The following is a 23,492-nucleotide window of genomic DNA, read 5'->3' as shown; positions in this document are numbered from 1 at the left end:
GGTGTGCTGAGGAGAGCAGTCAAAGGGAGGTTGGCTGTATGCTTTCTAACTCACCTCAGGTTTTGTAGTGGTGTTCTCAGGTGATCATTGTTTAACATACTGTTGATAGGCTTGTGGGAAATGTCTACAGTAAGCTAGTGTTAAAAGAAAATGAAAACTTACCTCCAAATCAGGACCACACCCAGAAATGAAGCTATCATCTAGATTATAGGGAATGTTTTATTTGTTTTTTACCCCTTGTTCAGGGCGATACCCAAGGTTCCATTCAGAAGTCTTAGACAAGGGAATCCATTCTAGTTGAATATCAACCCTGCCCTTCCTTCATGACAGAATTTCCCATTGTATTTCTCATTACCAAATTCATATTTGTGATAGCAAGCTTAGGTAATTCAGAAAAGAACAAAAAGGATAGAAATCATTCTGTGAGCCCCACTCTGCTCAGTAATACTGTCTTGCCTGCACCTCTCACGTTAGGTACGCAAGGCTGTCCTTTTGTCCTTCCCAGATTTCACTTCTGTTTGACTTTTTCTGTCCCTCCTGCAGAGAGTCTAATGGGGAGTTTGGTCACTGGCTGCCCAGGAGTGCCCTTCTCAACCCTTCTCAAAGCTTTGCGCGCCAAGGACTCCCTTAGAGTTCGTGTGGTCTGGGGAAGGGCACTGATGAACCTGCGTTGAGTCGCATGCAAGTCCCCGTGGCAGGGAAGACTGGGTCTCTAACTGGAAGGAGAGAATGGCCAAAAGTCATGGTTCCTCTGGGTTAGCAGTTAAGTATTCTCCCACAATACTTTGTAAATTTTTAGAAGACCAAAAAAAAAAAAAAAAATCGTTGTTAGTAATGAGCACACAGATATGGCATCTTTAAATGGCTGGCATTGTTTGCAGGTAAAATGTGTTATATGGGAGTTACGCTTTTTTGCTTTATCGTTGTCTTATTTTAGACATAGCTTAATAACAGTGTATGCTTCTTGTCTATGTTAAGGGACTTTTGTAAAGAAAGTAAGCTTGTGTGGTAGCACAAGGATTGGTTAATAGGAGGCCTGGGTTTGTTTCTCATTTGGCTTCTAATGACATTTCTGTTGTTGGGCAAGGGATCATTTGGGTTTTCATTTACTGGCCGAGAGAAGGAGAGATTTAGAGAAATTTAACATCAAATTCCAATGCTATGGCTTGATTTTATCACTTTATATTATTTAGAGGGTTTGGAGTTGTGTCATAGATTTTGTGCAACATGGTCATTACTGTGATTTATTTGGTGTCTTTGGCCAGGATGTGACCCTTCGATTTTACTGCACTTCCCATGGGAAGATATGGTTATGGTTTCTAAGAATGTGCTGTGAAAGTAAAGCAGGGATTGTCTCTGGGTAAGAAACTTCATTGGGTGGCTCTTCTGATGAAGACAGCAATATTTGTGTAGTGACACACACTTAGCATGCTAAAACAGCATGGCTCTCCAAGTATTTGACAGGTGGCTTTTTACAGTCCCTTTGTGTTAGTTTTTCCTGCCTTAGTGGAGCACCTTACATTTATTTCTCTCTAGTTTCATCTTTTTGGTACCACATTTTTATAATCTGAGAGGCTTTGATTTTCGATCTTGTTTATTTTAGGGTGTTAGCCACACCATTAGTGTGAGCAGCTGCTTTTTCCTGTGGTCTGTTCTGAATTTCCTGGCCATGCTGAAAGACATTGCGTACTAGGCCTGTGACGTCCATTCACTCATTGAGATTATCTTGTCTCTCTGAAATGGAGAGCATTGTGGCTACGGATGGAGCTGTAGAACTGGGAGTAAAATATTGTAGCCTCAGCTTACTTCGAGAATTTGGCATTAGATAATATAAGATGTATTGCAGCCTGCCTCTTTGAAAACTGTATTGTTGAGTTGTAAAAATGGGAATGTATTGATAGGGAGAATCTACTAGATGAAAACAGAACGGAGAGTAAGGCTGTATTTGAGCTCCTAGCAATTGGCATTGGTAGATTTGTGTGGGTTGAAAACATAAGTTTTAAATTTAGTGTATCCTCTTCCAGTGACTGGAGAAAACTATGTGGCATGTTTTAAAATACTGAAAAAAGAGGACCAGTTTTAAAATAAGGAATGTCCAGTCTGGTTGCAGTAATGCAGATAAACCCATCCACCTATGGAAATTTAGGGGGAAACCTCGAGGTTTAAAAACAGCAAGACAGTTAAAATTAAGGTGAGAACAAGCGTCAGCTTAAAAGCAGGTAGAGGAGGAAAAGACTTATTTTGGAACTTAAGGAGGAAATAACTGTTGCTTCCGTTTTCTCTTATGTTGTTCTTTCTTTAAAACACTGGTCTTGTCTCTGTGGGTTCCCTTCCTGGACCTGTCTCATAAAATGTTTATATTGAAGTTGCTGTGTATCAAGCAAAGCAGTTGACAATGCACGCTTTGGTTTTAGAGTTTCCAAGACTAAGGGAAGTAGCATAGGGGAAAAAGGAATTGGTTTGGGCTTGGGGGAGCTGACCCCTCTCTCAAAGAGTATGGCCTAGAGGTAGGTTAGAAACTCAAGAGAAATGATAGCCGTAGTCCTTATCTGATGATATGTGCTATAGGTCACACCAGGTATGGATTGTTGCTCCCTTTCTGTAGGGCAGCTTTGCAGTTAGTCTGATCTGGGAGGATCACATCGTCTGGAAATAGGGTTCAGTGAGGTGAAGAAGAACCTCCCATTGCTTTTACCCCACTGTCCAGCACTGTCCAGTACCCCACTACACCAGTGTTTGGAGACCATTCATCAGTTCCATTATCTTTAGTGATCTTCTGGGTAGTTTGTAATTAATTGTGCCTTGATGCTTATGAGGAATGACATTTAATCCAGTACCCATGAACTTTGACTTTCATCTACAGAAGGTGGAAACTTTTTTCAGTTAGTTGGCTAACTGAAAAAAAAAAATAAAATAAAATAATATCAATAATAATAAAGTGGGAATGTTCTGTTCCATATTGTATTGAGTTGGTTGTATTTGCAGTAGTAATAGAAATGATTGATGAGCTGAATTTTCTAATTAAGGAAATTGCATACAGCACGCTAATAAAATGGGGAGGATGGAATGGAATCCTTTTACAAAAGAAATGGAAGTGAAGTTTCCACTTAAAACAAATTAGCAAGTTTTCGTGGGTGTGCCTGTTCTACCTTGAGCATAACTTGAAGAGAAACCTACTCTATGTGTATGTTTCCACTTACTGAAAGTGAATGTGTACAGTGAGAAACTTATGTGCATTTCTTATTCAGAAACCCGTGCTGCTGCTTTGGAAGGCCAAAAGATGTGAAAAGACAATGAGAAGAGAAAACTGAAACCCTGGGTGGGTGGGGGGGAGGATCTTCATGTAAGCACAAATATGACACCAAGTTAAATCTAGGAGTACAAGTAGTTTGCTCACAGGAGAAAATAAATTAAGAAATTAAGGATGCATGTGCATCTTATACTATAGTGTGCTGTCTGGCCTGATTCCTTGTGTTAGGAATGATTTTATTTGCTTTAAAGCTCTCTCTTCACTCCTCACCCTGGCCGAGTAACTGTGGGAGATTTTCTGTTATTCAACATATGCCCATATTTTGAAGTCATACGGTGGTATTGTATTAAGTAAGATCTGATTGCAAAAATGGACACTGTGGGCTGTTACACAAGATGTTACCATATGTTCATTCCACGAGACCTCACACATGCTTTAAGAAGAGAACAAACGTTTTTCTTTCAAATCCAAGTAGTTTGTAGTTAATATTGGGGTCAAATATTTTAGTTGCAGCATCTAAAATTCTTGCTGTGTGTGTTGTTCTTTTTCCTTAGGTCTCTGCTGCTCCTCCGAGGAGAGCAGCTCCTCCTGGTCAGAGGCCTTTATCCTCGTGCTGTGGTGGACATACAGTTTAGAAAATACTGAGTGAAAAGTACTGGTTGAATTTGGGCAGATCTTGATGATGTGATTACTAGCGTTTTCTTGTGAAGGTGGTGGTAATATATTTTTTGTTAATCCTATCCGCTTTGTTTAAGTGGCATCGATTTGGTAAATGACGGGGTTTGGGGGCAAAGGTCCAGTTTATTGGATGACAAAAATCAGGACCCTATAAAATACCTAGAGAAGGCTGCATTATGAGTGGAATCAGAAAAGAAGAAAGATATTAGGTTCAGTACTGGGATCTGAGTGAGCTGTCATCCCCACAGGAAGGGGACATGGAGAGAAGAAAGGCCAGAAGAGGTCCTGGGGGTGAGGGAGACAAGAGAGTGTTGAGGGCTGTGGAGTGGGGGAGTGCCTTCTCAGTTGGCTGCGGAGCTGAGGTCCTCTGCTCAGGGCGAGGCTGGCATGCTGGACTTGGTTCTGGTGATCACTGTTGACTGAAGTAGCATCAGAAGCACGTTTAGCTCATGGAAGTGGGCCTCTGGGGGGTAGCAAAAAGTGAATGAGTCTTCCCTACTTTGACTTAGTGGCTGTGTGGCGTAGGACCATCAGTGGTGGCAGAGATAGCTCTCAGGTCCTGTGATCCCAGCTGATGGGATGTTCCTGACTCGGTAGTCCTAGAACTGCATCCTGGAGTGGTACACCTCCCTAGTGTGACAGGTGGCACACCTCCCCAGTGTGATCAGTATTCTTGCTGGGGCCACTTTCCTCTTGTTCTGGGAGTCCCTTCTAGAGGCCCAGCAGAGAGACTGCTCCCTTGAACCTTCCAGCAAGCTCATAAGCATCTAATTCCCTATGTGAAAATCTCTCTCTGCTTAAAATAGCTAGCTTGTTTCCTGATTCTCAATGAGACCGAAGAATTTTGTGATGAGAATGAATGAGCTGCGTTGGAAACAGACATTTCCCTGGAAAAATCCCAGAATGAGCAGCAGAGAGATGGGTAAACGGATCTGTGGTTCTGTCATGCACATGCTACTTCTGTTTTCCTAATGGGGACAAGAAGACTGGAGTTGCCGGAGGGAGTTGTTCTAACAATGCGGATTTCCAGGCTCTATCTCCTGAGATTCTGACCCAGGAAGAGGTGATGGATTCCTGAAGTCCGTATTTAAAAAAAAGCTGTACCTGGTTATCTCTGAAGGATGCATAAATTGGATACCAGTGGACTAATTTCTTGAGTCTAGGAGCTGTGCTCATGATGATCTCTTTTTTTATTTTTAGAATTATTTATTTATTTGAGAGAGAGCACACTTGCTTGTGCCCGCCGTCTGCTAGAGGGGAAGGGTAGAGGGAGAATCTTCAAGAGAGAATCTTCAAACTGACTCCTGCTGAGTTCGGAGACGGAGGTGGGTGGGGCTAATGGCACCACCCTGAGACCATGACCTGAGCAGAAATCGAGAGTCAGAGGCTCAGTTGACTGAGCCACTGAGGTACCGCATCATGATCCTTTTTAAAGATTCCACTGCTGAGGATTAACCTTTTCTTGAATTTAACAGGATTAATTCTGTGACTACCACCATAATGTGGTACTATTTCTAGAGTGAAGTGCACAGGATTTCCTTCTTTTGTTATTACTAGAGGAAAGAAATATATTTCTGAAGTGTTACTGAATATAGGATAAAAATTGAGTTGTTTCTAGCAAGAGTTAACAATTTAAGTGTGAAGTTTCTGTATTTTATTTATTGTATAACTATGGTATTTTACACTATAATACCACCATTTTATTGTATAAAATACTATTAGTACATTTTTAAATCTCTGTTTATAGTTAAGGGAAAATCACAATGAAAGCTATTTAAAACACAGAAGTGCCTCCTCAGAAGAGAGGTCAAAGGATTATTTGGAGAACTGGCAGATTAGGAATAATTTAGTGGTTTCGGGGTTCACTGAGCTCTGTAGACCAGGTGATTTAAGGATCAGGGCTCACATGTCCACGTAGATTAATATGGGGATGGAGATAGCAGGTGGGTAGAGGACCTTTCTTGGTGTAAATAGTGTTCTGTTCTTACTTGATTTCTTCACCCGGCACCCACCCCCACCCCCAGAAAAAAAGAAAAAAACAGTCCTGATTTCTGCACTTGTCCTTCATCCTCTCATGCTGGCTTTTTGAAGGTACAAGCTAACAGATGAAGAAGGAAGTCACCATTATTCTGTAGTCTAATAGTGCCTACTTGATTGAAATTGATTAGCCCTAGAAGACTGGAGTCCTCATAGCAGCGGGGGCTGTATGTCAAATGGGCCTCCACAGACGGGCGAGACTGCTTTTCCTCTGCAGCTGCTTGGCTGCTCGAAATTAGGCAGAATGATTTTGCACTTGGATAATGGGCAGGAATTAACTGCAGCTTACCAAGTGCTGCATAATGATGGGAAATGTGGAGGGCGCTAATCAAATGCATCTGCATATGGCATTCTCATTATATATAAGAGGCATCTGTGTGCACAGAAAGGAAATCAGCTTGGAGGGCTTGGGTGGGTGTATGTTGGGGAAGAGGAAGGGGCCTCCTCTGTCCCTTGCCACCCTGAATCCTGATGGAATGACTGAACAAGGAGGCTGGCACTGTGCAGTTGCTTAGGTTCTTAACAGAAGCACAGCTTTATTGAGACATAATTCATATACAGTACGATTCAACCATTTAAAGTACACTATTCACAGTTTTTAGTCTATCTGCCAGACTAGGCAGCCATCACCACAATTTAATTTTTGAACATTTCTGTCCCTCTTAAAAGAAGCTATTGGTTCTTTTGTAAAGAAAAGGTAGTTTGCACTTTTGAAGAGACACTTTTTTTCTGTTTTTGTTTGGTTTTTTCTGTTTCTTTGGTGGGGATAGAGATGATATTATGCCCTCTGCAGAATCAGCCTATTTCTCAGAAAGCATGTGTTTTTATATATAGTCATAAAATAGATTTTAATGTTCCAAAGGTTACTTGCTTTTCTGACTTTTGGATCCAACCTCATGAGTTACATTTTAGTTACTAGGTTTGTCTAACTACTAGTTGGGACCTTTTCAGCCTCAGGTGACAGACTCCAATCATTGGGTTAAGCATTAAGGGAATTTGTTAGTCCTTTTAATCCAGAAGAAGGAGGGTTGTGGACTCCAAGGAGTAAGTGAATTTCGGGATTCTCCCTCGCTCTCTTGGATCTTTTACCTCCATGTTGGCCTCATGGAGGACTAGTGTGGGGCTGGGGTGCTCCTGGGTTCCCCTCTGGTGCTGATCCAGGGTGTGGTTTTAGGGCTCATCTCAGCTCGACTTGGGTTTTGTGTACCCAGTATTTATAAATACAGTAGGTTTTGATTTCTTCATTCTGGAATTATGAATCTACTCGCTTAAGCAGCAGGACAAAACAGTCATCTCAGCCATGCTGTGGTAATTAGTGATGCGGATTCGGGTGGTGTCAGGGATTTGAAGCAGGCCCGGGCCCTGGATGCTTCCTTCTTAAAGATTCTGCCCAGCCACCGGTGAACAAAGCGGGTCTCATGTTACTAGCTTTACTCTTCCAAGATGTTCTGTGCCTGATCCACTGCCTTAATTTCCTCAAAAGGTTCACTATCCTGTTTTTAAAAATTTCTTAGTTGACTTCTTTTTATGATTTTATCTATTTGAGAGAGAACAAGAACAGGGGAAGGGCCAAAGGGGGAGGTAGAAGTAGGCTCCCCACTGAGCAGGGAACCCAGTGCAGGGCTCAATTCCGGGACTCCAGGATCATGACCTGAGTGGAAGGCAGACAGATAGATGCTCAACCTCTTAACCAACTAAACCACCCACGTGCCCATTAAATTTCTTAGTTGTCTTGACATCTAGACATTTTGTATACCCTTGACATGACTAGGCCTGACTTTTTTTTAAGATGAATAAAAAATACAACCTAACTGATTTCTAATACAACTTAACTGGTTTCTAAGACTGTTGTATACATCGTCCATTCATTTGTTCTTTCTTTTCCTTAGAATGCAATTCGGTAAAGGTTTAAATTGAAATTTGGAATTTTTTTTTTCTTTTCTTTTTTTATGATCCTGTGGTTCTGCTGTGTTATGGTGAGACTGACTTTATACTGGATAATTAAAAAGGTATTCTGAGGCCTGAACTGTCATTTTATAAATCCGTGACATCAGCTGAAAAGGTTTTCTTTTACTTACCAAATCCTATCCAGCAGCTGTTCTCTTGGGACACGTTGGCCCACAAGACAGACCAAAATCCCTGTCCTGGTGGAACTTGCCTTCAGATCGGGGATGGGAAGGAGGCAGCAAACCTAAATACAATAAACAGCTGAAACCAATGGGTGTTTGAAGACCCTCTGTGGTATGAAGGAGGTTGGGCAAGGGCAAGGGAAAAGATGAGGACTGTGGGTGGGGTGGGGACTGTCATTAGAGTGGGGAGGCTTTTCAGAGGGAGAGATTTTTTAATACAGATTTGGAGGAGGTCATGGGGTTGGCCATGAAGTTGTGTGAGGGAAGAACTTGCTGACAGAAGAGCCCCTCCAGAGGCTCTTGACGGTGGGAACTTAGGCCCGGGAGCGCTCACAGAGCCGACCACCTACCAAGGAGGGGAAGGAATTGAAGGCAATGAGGGGGTGGGGGTGTGTGTGGTGTAGGGTTCAGGGGAGACATTAGCAGTGGGCAGTCTTTGCAAGGGTTCTGAGCAGAACACAGTGAGATGATCTGAGTTAGATGTGTAAAGGCTGGTGTGGGGCCTTGACAGCAGGGAGAGCCCTTGAGGTCTGTTGAGGCCTTGCAGCCAGGAGTCAAGACAGGGAGATGAGCATCCTTTGGCCATCCCGGAGGCAGTGAAGGTGGTGAGGCTCTGGATATGCTTTGAAAGCAGAACTCATAAGATTTCCAACAAACTGATGTGGGGGGAGAGGCGGAGAACAGTCCAGGATGATTCTAAGAGTATTGGCTCGAACAACTGAGCTGAGATGGCTATCGACAGAGCCAATGGGGTAAAGAGTTTTGTTTCGGACTTTTTTTTTAAATGCCTTGTAGACATCCAGTTTGCTTGGGGGTGCATAGCCAAGGGGTGGGACTGGAGAGAGGGCTGGGCTGGAGATGTAAGCTTGGGGTGATGTTTGGATCCTGAGATTGGACCAGATCAGCCAGTGAGGGCACATAGGCAGGAGAGAGAAGGCTTTCAGCCTGGGGTTCTCTGTCTTGATGAAGTAATGAAGGAAGAGGAGTCCCTGGGGGACTGTGGAGTCTAACCAGTGACTTAGGGAAGTAGAACAAAGTAACAACCCAAGTGTTCTGGAATTGAAGCTTCTGTTAGCTTTTAAATAACTTATAAATGTGGAAATGTGTTCTTGGAATTGATCAAAAGAAATGATCATAAGTGATGTTTAAAAAGAGTGCCTTCCTTTTGCTCTTGAGTTTCCTAAAACCACATAACTGAAAAATCTTCACTATTCTCAGAGATGTTAAGCCGCTTAACGGTTTTGGAGAATTGGGGTAGGGGGAGATGTTCCTGACATTGCCCTTAATTTTAGTCCTGCCTTCTCCTGTTCTTCTGTGTATTTTTTTTTTTTTTAAGATTTGTTTATTTATTTGGCAGAGAGAGATCAGAAGTAGGCAGGCAGGGATGGAGGGCGATGCTCAGTCCCAGGACCCTGAGATCATGACCTGAGCCCAAGGCAGAGGCTTAATCCCGCTTAACAAACCAGGTGCCCCCTCTGTGCATTCTTTGGTTGTAATCATTGTGCATGGGACAGTTTTGTTTCTCTTTATTTGTTGGCAGCATTTTTTTCATGTGCTATTACTACCTGCAATACATAGTTTTTATTAGGTCACTCCACTTTTTTGGGGATGAGAGTACCTTGACAAAAGGATGGAGTGGGTCAAACTGTTGGCACTGGTTATCTCTGCTTTCCCCTCCCTTCTCTGCTGGGCCCTGGAGTCTGCTCTGGATTCATCCTGGTCTTTGTCTAGGGGTGGAGAATGCCTAAAGCAGAGGGGGAGATGTTAGAGATGGAGCTGGGCTGCAGTGCTGGGGCCAGTTCTGACCAGTGGGAGGGTAACAAGCCCACAGGGCCAGACAAAGGGAGGGAGGGCCTATGAAGAGGGGCCTCTCTCCTGGGCTTGAGTGACCACAGGGCCACTCTTTCTTCCGTGACATCTTCAGCAATAACACTTGAGTGCCTCAGAGGTTTGAAAGAAAAATTACAATTTAAAAGGAAAACCTCTCATGCACTATTTGCATGTGAGTGGCGCCTGTATAATTAAGAACAATTAAATTCCCTGGGCTGAAATGAAAGGGTGGCTGCAGCTACTTTTGCTGCTGTTCCAGGGGAGTGCAGCCTGGAGCTGTCAGCTCTCTTGAATTAAGTTGGAGGCATTCTGCCTGCCTGCCTCCCCCAGCCACCTAACCCCCTACCCACCCCCCCACCCCCCCACACACACAGACACAATAAATTCAATTATAAAACAGACTCTTTTTTAACCTTGTCCTGATTTGTTTCTCTGGAGTCTTTGGAATTCAGAATATCAGTCTTTACTATTTTGCTTTTCTTCGACCTTAGAACTGATACTTCTCTACTCCCGGGCAAACACTCTGCTGGGTGCTTTGCAAGCTCTTTACATGTAAATTTCATTTAATCCTTGCAGTGGACCTACCTACCTATCTTAATTTTCTAATAGTGAAAACTGAATTCTGGCCACAAGAATAGTAGGTGATCTCTTATACTCATCTTTCTAGTTAATTCCGCTCTTGTGTTTTGGTTTCTGATGGGGATCCAGTCACCTACCGTAGGCCTTGGGAATGCAGCAACCTTCTTTCATTGCTAAAACCTTCTTGATCCTTGGAGTCCTTCCTCCCAGACAGAGTAGGAAGCAGGACACCATTATCTCTGTTCTTCCTCTTCTGGCTTTGCAAGAGCTCTGCAGTTTGTCACAGGGCTGAAGGACTTTGGGTACAGCAGGAAGATTGTTGCTTTCTGACCTGGGGCTCCCGACATTCATCCCCAGGGAAGGAGGCAGTGCATGTCAATAATTGAGTGTGTTTCAAGCAGTCTTTGAAAAGTAGGCTAGTTTTTATTCCTTGCCTTCATGGCAATGTAAATGTATTGGGCTCTTATTGGCAAGGCCCCTTCGAGGACTTAATCCTAGCAGATCAGGTGGGGACAGCACCTGTGTGTTCCTTCTAGCACATCTTATATTTCTGGTGTGGTCACATCAGTAGGGAGTGCCCTCCTACCCTGGATTCCCTAAGTGTATCATAGGGGTCCTTCCAGGTCCCTGCATGGGATTGGCCCTTCATATGTGCTTAGGAGCAGAACGATAGGTTCTAAACTCTAAGGTAGTTTCTGTGTGCCCAGTCCTAAAAGCGCTTCATACACAAGCATTTCTCATTTTACACCAGCTTGTGAGCAAAGCTATTGAAAGCTACTACCACAGTCAATGACTTTTCCCAGTAAAAGGCGGCCAGGAGCTATCCTTTCTTTACTTAAAAGTTTCTTTGTTTTGCCATCAGATTTGGGTTACATTTTTTTTTTTTAAAGATTTTATTTATTTGACGGAGAGAGAGGAATCACAAGTAGGCAGAGAGAGAGAGGGGAGGAAGTAGGCTTCCCGCGGAGCAGAGAGCCTGACGCGGGGCTCGATCCCAGGACCCTGGGATCATGACCTGAGCCGAAGGCAAAGGCTTTAACCCACTGAGCCACCCAGGCGCCCCAGATTTGGGTTACTTTTATTGCTTTAACTATGTAGCCTTCTGATTAATTAGGAAGCTGTGGTTCTGGACCACATGAAAGGGAGGCGGCACTGGGAGCCTATGGGGGGGGGCCTACCCCCACCCCCGCCCCGGGGCCAGCAGAGGCGGGAAGGGTGGGTAAAGTTACCTGGTATTAGTTCTGTTCAGCAGTGGCTCCTGCCATTTCTGGTGTTTGAGAAGGGTGAGAAGCTGTTTTAGTTAGAATTAAGTTTTTTGGTAACAGAATTTTAAGATACCAGAGGTTTAAAACAAGATGGATCAAAAATATATGAAGAACTTACCAGACTCGAGACCCAAAAAAACCCAAGTAATCCAATCAAGATATGGGCAGAGAACATGAACAGACATTTCTGCAAAGAAGATATCCAAATGGTCAACAGACACATGAAAAATGCTCCACATCACTCGACATCAGGGAAATACAAATCAAAACCACAATTAGATACCACCTCATACCAGTCAGAATGGCTAAAATTAACAAGTCAGGAAATGAGATGTTGGCGAGGATCCAGAGAAAGGGGAACCCTCCCACACTCTTGGTGGGAATGCAAGCTTGTGCAGCCATTCTGGAAAATAACATGGAGGTTCCTCAGAAAGTTGAAAATAGAGCTACCCTACAATGGCACTACTGAGTATTTACCCCAGAAATACAAATAGAGTGACCTGAAGGGGCATGTGCACCCGAATGTTTATAGCAGCAATGCCCATAATAGCCAAACTATGGAAAGAGCCAGATGTCCATCAACAGATGAATAGATAGAGAAGATGTGAGATATATACACACAATGGAATATTACTCAGCCATCAAAAGAAATGAAACCTTGCCATTTACAACAACATAGATGGAACTAGAGGGTATTATGCTAAGCAAAATAAGTCAGTCGGGGAAAGACAAGTACCATATTGATTTCATTCATTCGTGGAATTTGAGAAACAACAGATGAACATAGGGGAAGGGAAGGAAAAATAAAATAAGATAAAAACAGAGAGGGAGGCAAATAATAGAGACTCTTAACTCCAGGAAATAAACTGAGAGTTACTGGAGGGGAGGTGGGTTTGGAATGGGGTAACTGGGCGATGGGCATTGAGGAGGGCACCTGATGTGATGAGCACTGGGTGTTGTGTACAACTGATGAATCACAAACTCTACCTCTGAAACTAGTAATACATAATATATTGATTAATTGATTTTATATAAATTTTTAAAAATAAGGCAAAAAAAAAAAGTAGCTTTGTCTCTTCTGTGAGAGTCTGGACTTCCACAGCTTTTGGCGCCAGGAAGTGTTCAGGGACCGCTGCTCCCTCCAGATCATGCATTGCCTTCCCTAGGGTCCTGGGCCTGGTACTCAGGATGCAGGGCGGAGACACTTGTATCCATGACAGCAGGTAGGAGGAAGGAATGAAGGAGAGGTCCAGAGGGTTCCTGGAAGCAGCTGCACAATACTCCAGCTTACCTCCCATTTGTTGGAACTTGGTCCCATAGCCATACCCAGCTGCAAGGGAGCCTGAGAAAAAGCGAGCAAAAAATGATATGTAAGAGGGAGAGAAGAGATAATAAGGCCTGAAGAACAAATTCCTGTCACACAGAACCCTGGGAAAGAAACCACGAAACCTTTACCATTATCTCTCCAGGGGAGATTGTTTTTGACACAACACGTTTTTAAGCCTTCCCCACTCACCCGCTGCGGTCCCTAGGGAAAAAAAATAACCCAGCCCCTCTGATTTGTAGTAAGGTGTACTTGTCTTTCTGGGAACATTCTAGTCTAGTTTCTCCGGTGTCAGTATTACTTGGGTTTCACATGAGAAAAACCAGCGCCTGAGCCATTCTGACAGGGTGTTCTGTCCTACAAGACGTGAGTTTGGCAGTTGGAAGCCATGCTCTGTGGGCAAGTGTGTGGTGTGAGCCATGGTGTTTCGTAGACAGCTTGACAGGCCAGTTAAAAGAGCTGCTGCTACATTAACAACAACAACAACAAAAACAAACCAAAAAAATCAGAGGGCAGTTTCACTTTTTGTTTCACTTTTAAAGAAGAACTGACCTTGTTGGAGAGTGACTTGTCCAGGTATTCTGAGAAACAGGAATGCCTGGACACACAAGTTAGTATTGGGCGAGACTAACCATCGCCTTGCCTTCCCAATAAGCTCATGCCATGAGTCCTTCACTTGCTCTGGCCAAGAAGGCCGCGATAAACAGTTAAAAAGTATTGACATTTTTCACTAAAGTTTTCCAACAGGATTGCTAATAGTCTCTGTAATTGCCTGATGATTTTGCTATATTGCTCACATTGGGAATTAAAAAAAAAAAAAAACTGGGGCACCTAGCCGACTCAGTTGGTAGAGCATCTGACTCTTGATCTCGGGGTCATGAGTGCAAGACCCAATGTTGAGTGTAGAGATCACTTAAGTAAATAAAACTTAAATTTTTTTTTTTTTTTAATGAGTTCATTGTGTTTGAATTAAAGTGTTGCTCTGGGATGTGAAATGACATAGTATTATTCTTTCATTCAAGAAACTAAGAAATTGCTTTGCATACGTCGGTGTTTTTCCTTCTTTGCATTTCTGTGGTCTGTGTGCCTTAATTTCTGTTTCTCCCCTTGTCTGGAATTCCTCCTTCATTTCACCTGAAGACAGCGTATCCAGCCTTCCAAGCCCTACTCTGTGCCACCTCTTCCAGAACACTTCCTAACCTGCTCCACACCCGTTTTTTCCATCTCAGGGACTGTGCTCCACCTTGTCTTATATGCAAGACCATAAGCCTTTGGTTCAAACTGCTTTGGCTGTTATAATCTCTTAATGCAGGGAAACTGAAGAAATTAATGGCAGTGTGATTTGGCATTGCTGCTTTCATCATGTGAGTAAGTATAGCTATCCAGTTGCTGAAAGGGTTGTAGATGAGCTTTAAAAAATAGCTGGGTCTTAATGTTCAGAGAACTAATATCTAAAGTTATATGGACACTTCAGTAGCTCATATTTGGTTTTCTAGAAATAGCCATAGTATTGCAGAAACTTGGATTGTCTACCTGTGACTGAGAAGGATAAGTCCTTCATCCTGAGTCTCCCCATTCCCTTAGTGTTCATGTGAATTTCTGCCTTGGCTTCCACTTCTGATTGTAGCATCTGGCCAACTCTTTTGCTGCTTAGAGACTGAATTCCTTTTTCATCCTAACTTGGTGTCCTAGAAATGGAAAGGTAGTGCAAAATGCATTTGGTGTTCTGCAGATATAAAAGTTACAATTATTTTAACATAGTAGAATCTAGGAAAATGTGTTATTACATCTTTAAACTGTAGATGGGAAGCCATAAGTTGCACTAAGGCTTAAGTTGGAACAGGAGTTAGGAAGCATGGGCTTAATTATTGACCTCTTCTTTCATTTATTTATAAATTTATTTTGCCTTTTCTTTTCTTTCTTTCCTTCTTTCTTTCTTCTTCTTCTTTTTTTTTTTTTTTGAAAATATAGTCCCTTAGCTAAAGGAGTTCTTTATGGCATGTGGATTGTGATGTAAATACAATAATATATTTTAAAATTATTTGAAATGAAAAGACAGTGCTCTTTGAGGGTTCCCAGATCCAATTCCAATGTGCGTGGGTGTTCCCCCATATATAACACCAAGCAATTCTAGGACACCAGCAGGATGTCCAAGAATTCAACTCAGTTCTGACTCAAAGATTGCATAAGTTAAGGGCTCAGACCTATAAGACAGCCCTCTTCTCTGGCTCCCACTTCAGATGATAGTCACAAGCCTGTTGGCATTGTGACTGTTACTTGTGCTTCTGACTGACAGGTTCAGATTGGTGGTTCCAATGACCTTCTCCTTAGGTTTGATTAATTTACTAGAATGCTGTCAGAAATCAGGGAAACACTTAGATTCATACATTTTTTAAAGGCTATCATAAAGGATATGAATCAACAGCCAAAGGAAGAGACGCATAGGACCGGGTCTCGGGAAAGGGCGCTGAGCTTCCATGCCCTCTCCACACCTTCCACTCTTTCTGCCTCCCTACCAGTTCACCAATCCAGAAGCCCTAGGAAGTAGTCTCTGGTTTTATGTGGAGGCTTGCTTGCTTGCTTGCTTGCTTTTTAATTTTTAATTTTTTTGAATTTCAATGTAACAGAATTCATTGTTTATGCATCACACCCGGTGCTCCAAAATAAAGATAGACTAAGTCACTGGCCATCAGCTGAACCAATCTCCAGTGCTGTCCCCCACCCCTACAAGAGGAGGTTGGGGCAGAGAAAGAAAGTTCCAAGTCTCTGATCACAAGGTTGTTTCCCCTGGCAACCAGCCCCCCCACTCGGTTGGGTTCCAGCATTCATTAACATAACAGAAGACTCCTTTATCACCCTTAACATTTGGGAAATCCCAAGAGTTTGGGAGCTGTGATCCATAAACTGTGGACAAAGACCAAATATATATGAGAAATAAATAGTAACAAATGACAGTATTGCAAATGCCTTTTGAACATAAGGTCCTGTTAGTGCCACTAGAAGGCAGGGACAGATCTGAGGGGTGTGAATGTGTCAGGTCCCCACAGGGCCTTCAGCATCCATTGCATGGGGAGTTCAGAAGAGTACAGGAGTCAGAATCTCCACAAGTGTCCCCCCCCCCCCGGCAGGTAGGCCATCAGTCACCAAGATGGGCATACCACAGTCCTATATCCACTGAGGATAAATTTCAAGAGCCCCCGTGGATGCCTGAAACTCAAATAGTACTGAGCTCTATCTGTGCAGTTGACCCTTGAACATAGTGGGGCTGGAGGTACTTAACTCCTGGTGCAGCTGAAAATCCATGTATAACTTTTGATTCTCCCAAATCTTCACTACAGACTGACTGGTTGACTGGAAGCCTTATTGATCACCTAAATAGGCTGTTAACACATTTTGTAGGTTCTGTGAATTACACACTGTATTCTTACCATAAAATAAGCTGGAGTGGGAAAATGTTAAAATCATAAAGAAGAGAAAATTCATTTACAGTATCAAATTTATTGAAAAAAATTTGTGTACAAGTGGACCCATGCACTTCAAACCTGTGTTCAAGGATCAGCTGTGCTGTTTTTATTCCTAATCATACATACCCATGATAAAGTTTAATTTATGAATTAGGCACAATAGCAGATTAACACCAATAGTAACAAAATAGGACAGTTATGACAGTATACATGAAAGTTATATAAATGTGAGCTCTTTCAAAATACTTTATTGTACTGCACTCACCCTTCTTGTGATAATGAGAGATGTCAAATGCTTGCTGCCCTAGTGAGATGTAGGAGGTGAGTGCTATAGGCTTTGTGACTTAGCCTGAGGCTCCTCTTGACTTTCTGGCTATGTACCAGAAGAAAGATTATCTGCTTCTGGACTGGGGGTGATGCAGGTGACTGAAACCACAGCAAGAGCAACCATGGCCTGGGGGAGACTAGTGGGCGGTGCCCTGTGATCCGACAGTGGAGTCCCAGCCAGATGCTGAACTCTGCCATGGATTCCATTGGGACAGGGCTGGAGGCCGTCTGTGGGATGGTGTCTGGTACATTTGGAAACCCAAGGCAGGAGCTCAGCAGAGGGGTCTAGGCCACAGATACACAGTCTTGGGAAATGAATCAGTGAAACCACAGAAACCAGTTATGGCTGATTGAAGCAGGAAAGGAATTTATTGAGAAGATGTTGGGCCGCTCTCAGAATCTCTAGGAAGACTGAAGAACCAGGCTCAGAAAACAAAGCAAGGAAGTGGGTTGTAGCAGATAGAAGCACAGCCAGGATTGTGCCATGGAAGCAGATGCCGAGGACACTGCTGTCCTTGACTTCTGCCCCGCTGCCTGGCTGCGGAGCTCATTCCCAGGATGATTCTCTGCTTCCTTCCCTTCCATGTGGCCCCAGCTCCCGATGCCCTCTTCTGGCAGGCGAATCTGGCCAAGTCCCAGTCACATGTCAGCGTCTTGACTACAAAGCAGGGCTAGAAAAATGAGTAACTGGCCCTTTCAGAATCCAGGAGGGGTGGCACTGGGAAGTCTGTGGTTAAAGTAAGGAAACCTGGATGCTGCACAAGGAGATGACAGATGTCCATATAGGAAAGCATCACCTAGCTGGTGATAGCTGAAACTTGTGGGTAGATGTGACAGGCCAGAGAGAGAATTTAGGGAGCACTGAGGGGACAGTCATGTGGAGGAGAGGAGCTTGACAGGGAGCTGAGAAGGAAACAAGGGGGAGACTGGGTGAGATTTTCTAGAAACCAAGGAGGGACCCTTCAGGAGAAGAGCCAGGCAGATTGAGTAACGTCAGCACTTGCCTTCCTGGCATGTCCTCACTGATGACCTCAGCAAAGCATTTCTGGGAGAGTGAGGGGGCAGGACACCAGTGACATTGGTGGGAGACAGTGTAACACAGGGGCTTCTTCCCTGTCAGTCACCTGGCAGCGGAGTGGGCTTTGGCTGGTTGTTTAAATGCCCAAAACGTCGGTTTCTTTGGGTATGGAAATGCAATAATAATGGTGTCCACACGGGGTTCTGAGGATTACATGGGACGGTGCTGGGCTCAGCATCTGGTACACTGTGAGTGCTTAGTAAGTGTACTTGCTGTTGTTACCTTTGCCCAAAGCTGAAGGGATGAAGGTCAAAGGGTTTTCCCAAGTGACAGAAGCGTGAGTCTCTCCTGTGTCTAAGTGGAGAAGGAGGGGACGTTGAACATCCTGGAGAGGGCATGGTGGGTAAGGACCTGTCATCAACCCAGGTTCCATCCAGAAACGTGCCTTAGAACCTTAGTCTTTGAGAGAAGGAATGCCTGCCTCATCCATGGGTGGTATGAGCTGGGAGAATGCCTTTGCAACTCGAGGGACAGATTGGTGTGCACAACTTTTGTCCTGGCCTTGGGAACATGCCATACCCCAACACGCGGATATCCCATTACCAGTGAGAGTGTCTCTGACAGACTGCTGCTGGTATTATTGCTCCAAGGACTTTCCTCTTGACTTTGACCTTAAAGTCAGAGGCTTTCTGTAATAGAAGCTAGGAAAATCATGTCCAGCCAAATGGTGTTTTTCCCCCCATTTTGGGAATTCCAGGGGGAAAATACTGGTGTCTGCCTTCACTGTCATGTGGTTCTTCACCAGTTGTTACTTCTCCAGGAAGAATGGCAGTTCTGACCTTAGGAGATGTGCGTGTGTCTATCATATTTTTCTTCTGTAAACTTCTGGGAGAAATATTTTTTAAGTTAAAAGTAAGAGCTGAAAGCAGTTTGTAGTACTAATATTACAATGTGGAATTTCATAACTCATGTACTTCTAGAACTTACTTCATAAATCATGCAGTTTGGGCTTTTTCACAGTGGTCTGTAAAGCTGGGCACCATTGAATCACAGAAGTGATCAGGGAGGGCTGCTTCTGGGCTTCCTGTCCGTGGGGACCTGTGGAGGTCTTCCACTGGCATTGGCAGGCTTTGGTAAGGGCTGCCCCAGGCAGGAGCTGCTTCTGTCTATGCAGGGGTCCTTCCCAGTTCTCCTGTATAACGGAAAAGTACTGAAATCCCTCCAGGTTCATGGGAATAACAGCTGAGTCCTGAAAATACCTGCTGTTGGCTCAGGGGCCAAGGGGTCTGACAGTGCATGAATCTCTGCCTTTGTGAATCTGTAGGTCTTTTCCAGCATTGGCAGCACTGGTCTCTGATGGGCACTTCCAATTCTCCCAGCTAGGGAGAAGAGCCCAGGAGGTAGCTCAATAGCATAACAGGTCTTTCCTTGAATGTTTCAGAGTCTAGACAATAGTGTTATTTTGCTACGGTCTCTTTTGTTACCTTTCTCAGGCAGAGAGGGGTTTTGCAGAACACATGAGAAGCCAGTCCTCTTGTCCTGGTGCTCATCCAGTGCCTATAGCCTGGTCATGGACCTCTCTCGAGGGACTGAAAGAGTTTGCATGGAAAAGGCAGAGAGCTGCAGCTGTTAGGGCTTTGAGAGGCTAAGGAAAACCGGGCTATTTAGGAATATGGAAAACCAGACAGTTCCATCCTCCCTGGAGCTGGTCACCATTGTTTCTCAGATCCCTGCCAAAGGTTAATTTTTACCTATTCAGCAAGGGTCACAACAGCCTGTGTGGACTATTTTCGGAAACTCGTTTGTCTTCTCCAGAAACTGATTAAACCTTCAGGTCCCTTTAGGAGTAAAGGCCCGGCACAGACCTACAGTGCATGAGACTCTTTTCAGGGCACATCGTGGCGCACGTTAGGCTCGTGTCCCCACCCGCGTTCTCGTCCTCCAGCAAGGCCTCATCGTCGGCTGCCCCCCTTCTGCTCCCTCCTGTCCTCACTCTTGCTGCTCAGCACTCCACCATTCAGAGCTGCCGGGCCAGCTGTCTAGTGTGTTTTCCTCGCTCGGATGGTGTGCTCCAGATGTGGCCAGTGCTCTCCTTAGCCTCTCTGTCTTCCTCTTGCTGTTAGCTTTGTTCAAGTGGCCTCCCTTCAGTTTCCATTCCAGGTCACTGTTCTTTGAAGCCCCTGACTCCTCCCACCCCCACCCCCACCCCGAGCTTTCCTGGCCATTTCAGAGATTTCTGTTCTTCTCTTTGAATTTTCTTGATCTTTGAGTTTGGCTTATTGGCCTACAAGCCTTGTCTGGTGTCCTGGATCATAAGCTTGAGGGGAGAATCTTCCTCGAGCTAAGCCTCTGCCCCAGGGCAGCCAGTCCATACTGAGTATAGGCCAGGAGGCCAGGTCTGCAGCTGCTGGGCCCTGTTTCTCATTCCAGAGAGGTGGAGCACTGCATTTGCCCTGATGCGTTTGTTGGTCAGATAGCATTTCTGAATGGCCAGAACAGTTGGTTATAGTCAATCCATTTCCATGTCGAAGTCACTGGACTGAAATGTTTCAGTGGGTGTGTCTGATGTCAGAGATTTAATTTTCCTAGGAATATGGAGTCTGGGCATCTGAATGCTCCTGTAAGGATGTCAGAGCCGTGCTCCTGCAGTTTGCCAAAGAGGAAACTCAAAACGGACCTGGGACCTGAACCAAGGTCTTCTCTTTTCCACAGAAATTCCTTTCCTCTTATTCTACCCACTTTTTGGAACTGTTTTTGTTGTTGTTGTGTTTATTTTTTATAGAAAGAGAAAAGAGTTAGCTGAAGTTTCTGGAAAAAAAAAAAAAAGATAAAAGAGGAAAACATTCAGATAATCTTAGGTGATGATATTCTTTCCAAATATCATGTGTAGAATTCCTTGTCCACATGTCCTGCTGGTGAGGTAGGAGTCAGCACTGGGACGGCCAGTGTCCTCAGAAGGGCTAAGAGAGTGTGGGGGGCAGGGTTCCTATAAACAAGAGCTCCCTCACCTCAAATAACCGTCACCTCGACTCCTCTCCCTGTGCTCCTGTTAGGGAAGCAAAATGGCCCTTTGTTTATTTTCCTCTTCTCATAAAGGGCTTTTCCTTAGAATTATCTTGTTGGTGGGACTGGGGTGAACATTAGAAATATGTGGCATGAATTTATCATTTGTTTTTTTAAGATATCTGAGTTTCTTTTATGCCAGATGAGGGGAATCCTAAGAGTGAAAGAGGGCAGGTGAGCTGTGGCGTAAGGGAAGCATTCACGCTATTGAGGGGCACACATATGAAAAGGTTAATGCTGACTTTTTGAGTAAGGGAGAAAAAGGAGGGAATTTTGTCTTTTACTGCTGTAACTCCTAAGGCTTAAGTTACTTGGATGTCATCGAGTTGGAAATGAAACTCTGGCATCTTTAAACACAGTGTAATTTCTTTGCCACCAGTGATATTTGAGGATGGTTGTTGATGTCCACAGTTGGCTTAATTTTGGCAGTTTGCTCTGTCTTTTCCCCCTTCAGTTTTTAACAAATACTTGAGGGCGTGTGTGCGTGAGCGGGTATTGTCCAGGGTGGTATCTACACTAAAGCAGTTTTATCTTTGAGAACTAACTTTTTAACTCAAGACAGTGATGTTAAAGCTCCTCATAACTTGATCTCCTTTCCAAATTGTCAAAGTCAAGTGAGCTGAAACTGACCAAAGAGAAAAAATAAATCTGTTCTGTGAGTTTTAGAGAGAAATAGTGACATGATTTTACTTCTCCATGATAAAATTAAAATAGGGTTTTTTTTTTTTTCTGAAGTTAGGGAAATGCTGACCATGTGTAGTTTATAGCTTTAAGGTGGACCGTACATAGCTGACTACTGTTGGGTTTGTTAAACTTCCTGAATGTGGGCTTTAAAAATCTCTGGTTATGATAGGAGATGGCCCAGGTTTATGTTTCATTTGTTCTCTCTCTTTTTTTTTGGATGTTAAATAGTTGCGTATTTATTTATTTAATAAACATATAATGTATGTTTATATTTCATTTGTTCTATTCAGAGAGAATTACTGCTACCCATTCGGGACTTTTAAATCCCCAGGTCAGCTCTGACTCAAACTCGATCGGCTTCTCCATCTGCTCTCATTACTTTTCTTGTCAGGTGACAGTCTTCCTCTTAGTAACATGATCTAATATTTATTGCACTTTTAACTATGTGCCAGGCACAAAGCAAAGGCATTATTCTCTCATTTTAACCTCAGGATAATTATATGGTAGATACTGTTGCCATCTTCATTTTAAAATTGTAAGGCTGGGACTTGTGGGAAGTGATTGACCCGCTCAGGACTAGAGAGTGGTGACCTTGGGCCTGGAATTTAAGTTTGTCTGCATTCTGAAGCCCAAACCCTCACCCAGCCACTAGACTGCCTTGGTTTCTTGGGTGGGTCCTGTGAACTTGGATAAGCCTGAACTACATACTAGCTTCAAGTTTCTGACCTCAACAGACCTGCATTGGAATTCTGGCTCTCTTAGTAGCTATGTGATCTTGAGTGAATTGCTTAAATCCTTAAAACCTTGTCTTCATTCTGAAGTTGGGTGTGAAATCCAATGTAAGTCCACTTCCAGTGCACAGGACAGAGGAGACTATAGTTATGTTGCTTAATACTTATGCAGTAGCCTGACTTTTCTAAGACAGTTTTTGGCATGTGAAGTTGCCTGTTTTGTTTTTCTTCTGGGATGCTGAGCCCTGGCCAGCTCCATCTGATGTTCACATTTCTTTACATCTGTCACTTACTAGGATTCTCCGAAACATTTCTGGAGGCAACTAGGTGAGTTAGTGGCCTTTTTGTACACAAGTTATGGAGGGAGTCCTGGCCTTTTGGGGTTGGAGGGAGACCAGTAATCAGCATGCCTCTTCTCTGCTCAAGTTCAACACAAGTGGAGAAGTGGCAGAAGTTGGGCTGGTGAAGACTGAACTGTCCCCTTGATTTAGACAGGGGCAGTGAAGTGGAGGGAGGAAGGGAAGATTGCAGCCAGGATTCTCCCTGTGAGATGAGGGTTTGGGAGGGGTTCTCTGGTCTCTGTGTTGTCTGCACCTTAAGGGAAAATGGGAGACCAGCTTGCTGAAGGTTACAAAGCTTCTATTGGCCAGTGGCTCTGAAACTCAGATGTCCACTCCTGGACCCAGTCTTGGGACCATGTTTGGTGGAGCGCTAGGTGGAAAGATTGTATTTTGGAAAGTTTGCTGTAGTTTTTGAAAATAGCTACACTTGTTACATTTTGGGGCTCTTCAGTTAAATGTTTTTGAATTACATGGCTTTCGAAGGTCATATAAACCGGGTGTCTGGGTGGCTTAGTTGGTTAAGCATCTAATTCTTGATTTTGGTTCAGGTCTTTATCTCTGGGTCATGAGGTTGAGCCCTGAGTTGGACTCTGTGCTCAGCATGGAGTCTGCTTGAGATTCTCTCTCTGTGTGCAGGCTGTATCTCTCTCTCTCTCAAATAACTATTTTTTAGAAAATAATATGATGACTGATAGTTTCTTGGTGTATATATCACACATACACACATACACATACATATCACGTGCTTTGCATTTTATGTCATTAAGTGTAT

The 23,492-nt window shown here is 43.7% G+C and overlaps 1 protein-coding gene across 9 annotated transcripts in view; it reads left to right on the top strand.

Annotated features, from left to right (window-relative positions):
- The window catches only part of TMEM131L (transmembrane 131 like), a 159,352-nt gene that overhangs the window by 57,234 nt on the left and 78,626 nt on the right, over nt 1-23,492 (top strand). The window lies entirely within an intron of this gene.

The sequence above is a fragment of the Mustela erminea genome, chromosome 2, assembly GCF_009829155.1.
Source record: "Mustela erminea isolate mMusErm1 chromosome 2, mMusErm1.Pri, whole genome shotgun sequence".
In the NCBI taxonomy this organism is placed as follows: Eukaryota; Metazoa; Chordata; class Mammalia; order Carnivora; family Mustelidae; genus Mustela; species Mustela erminea.
This window is presented reverse-complemented; position numbering and strand designations above follow the sequence as displayed.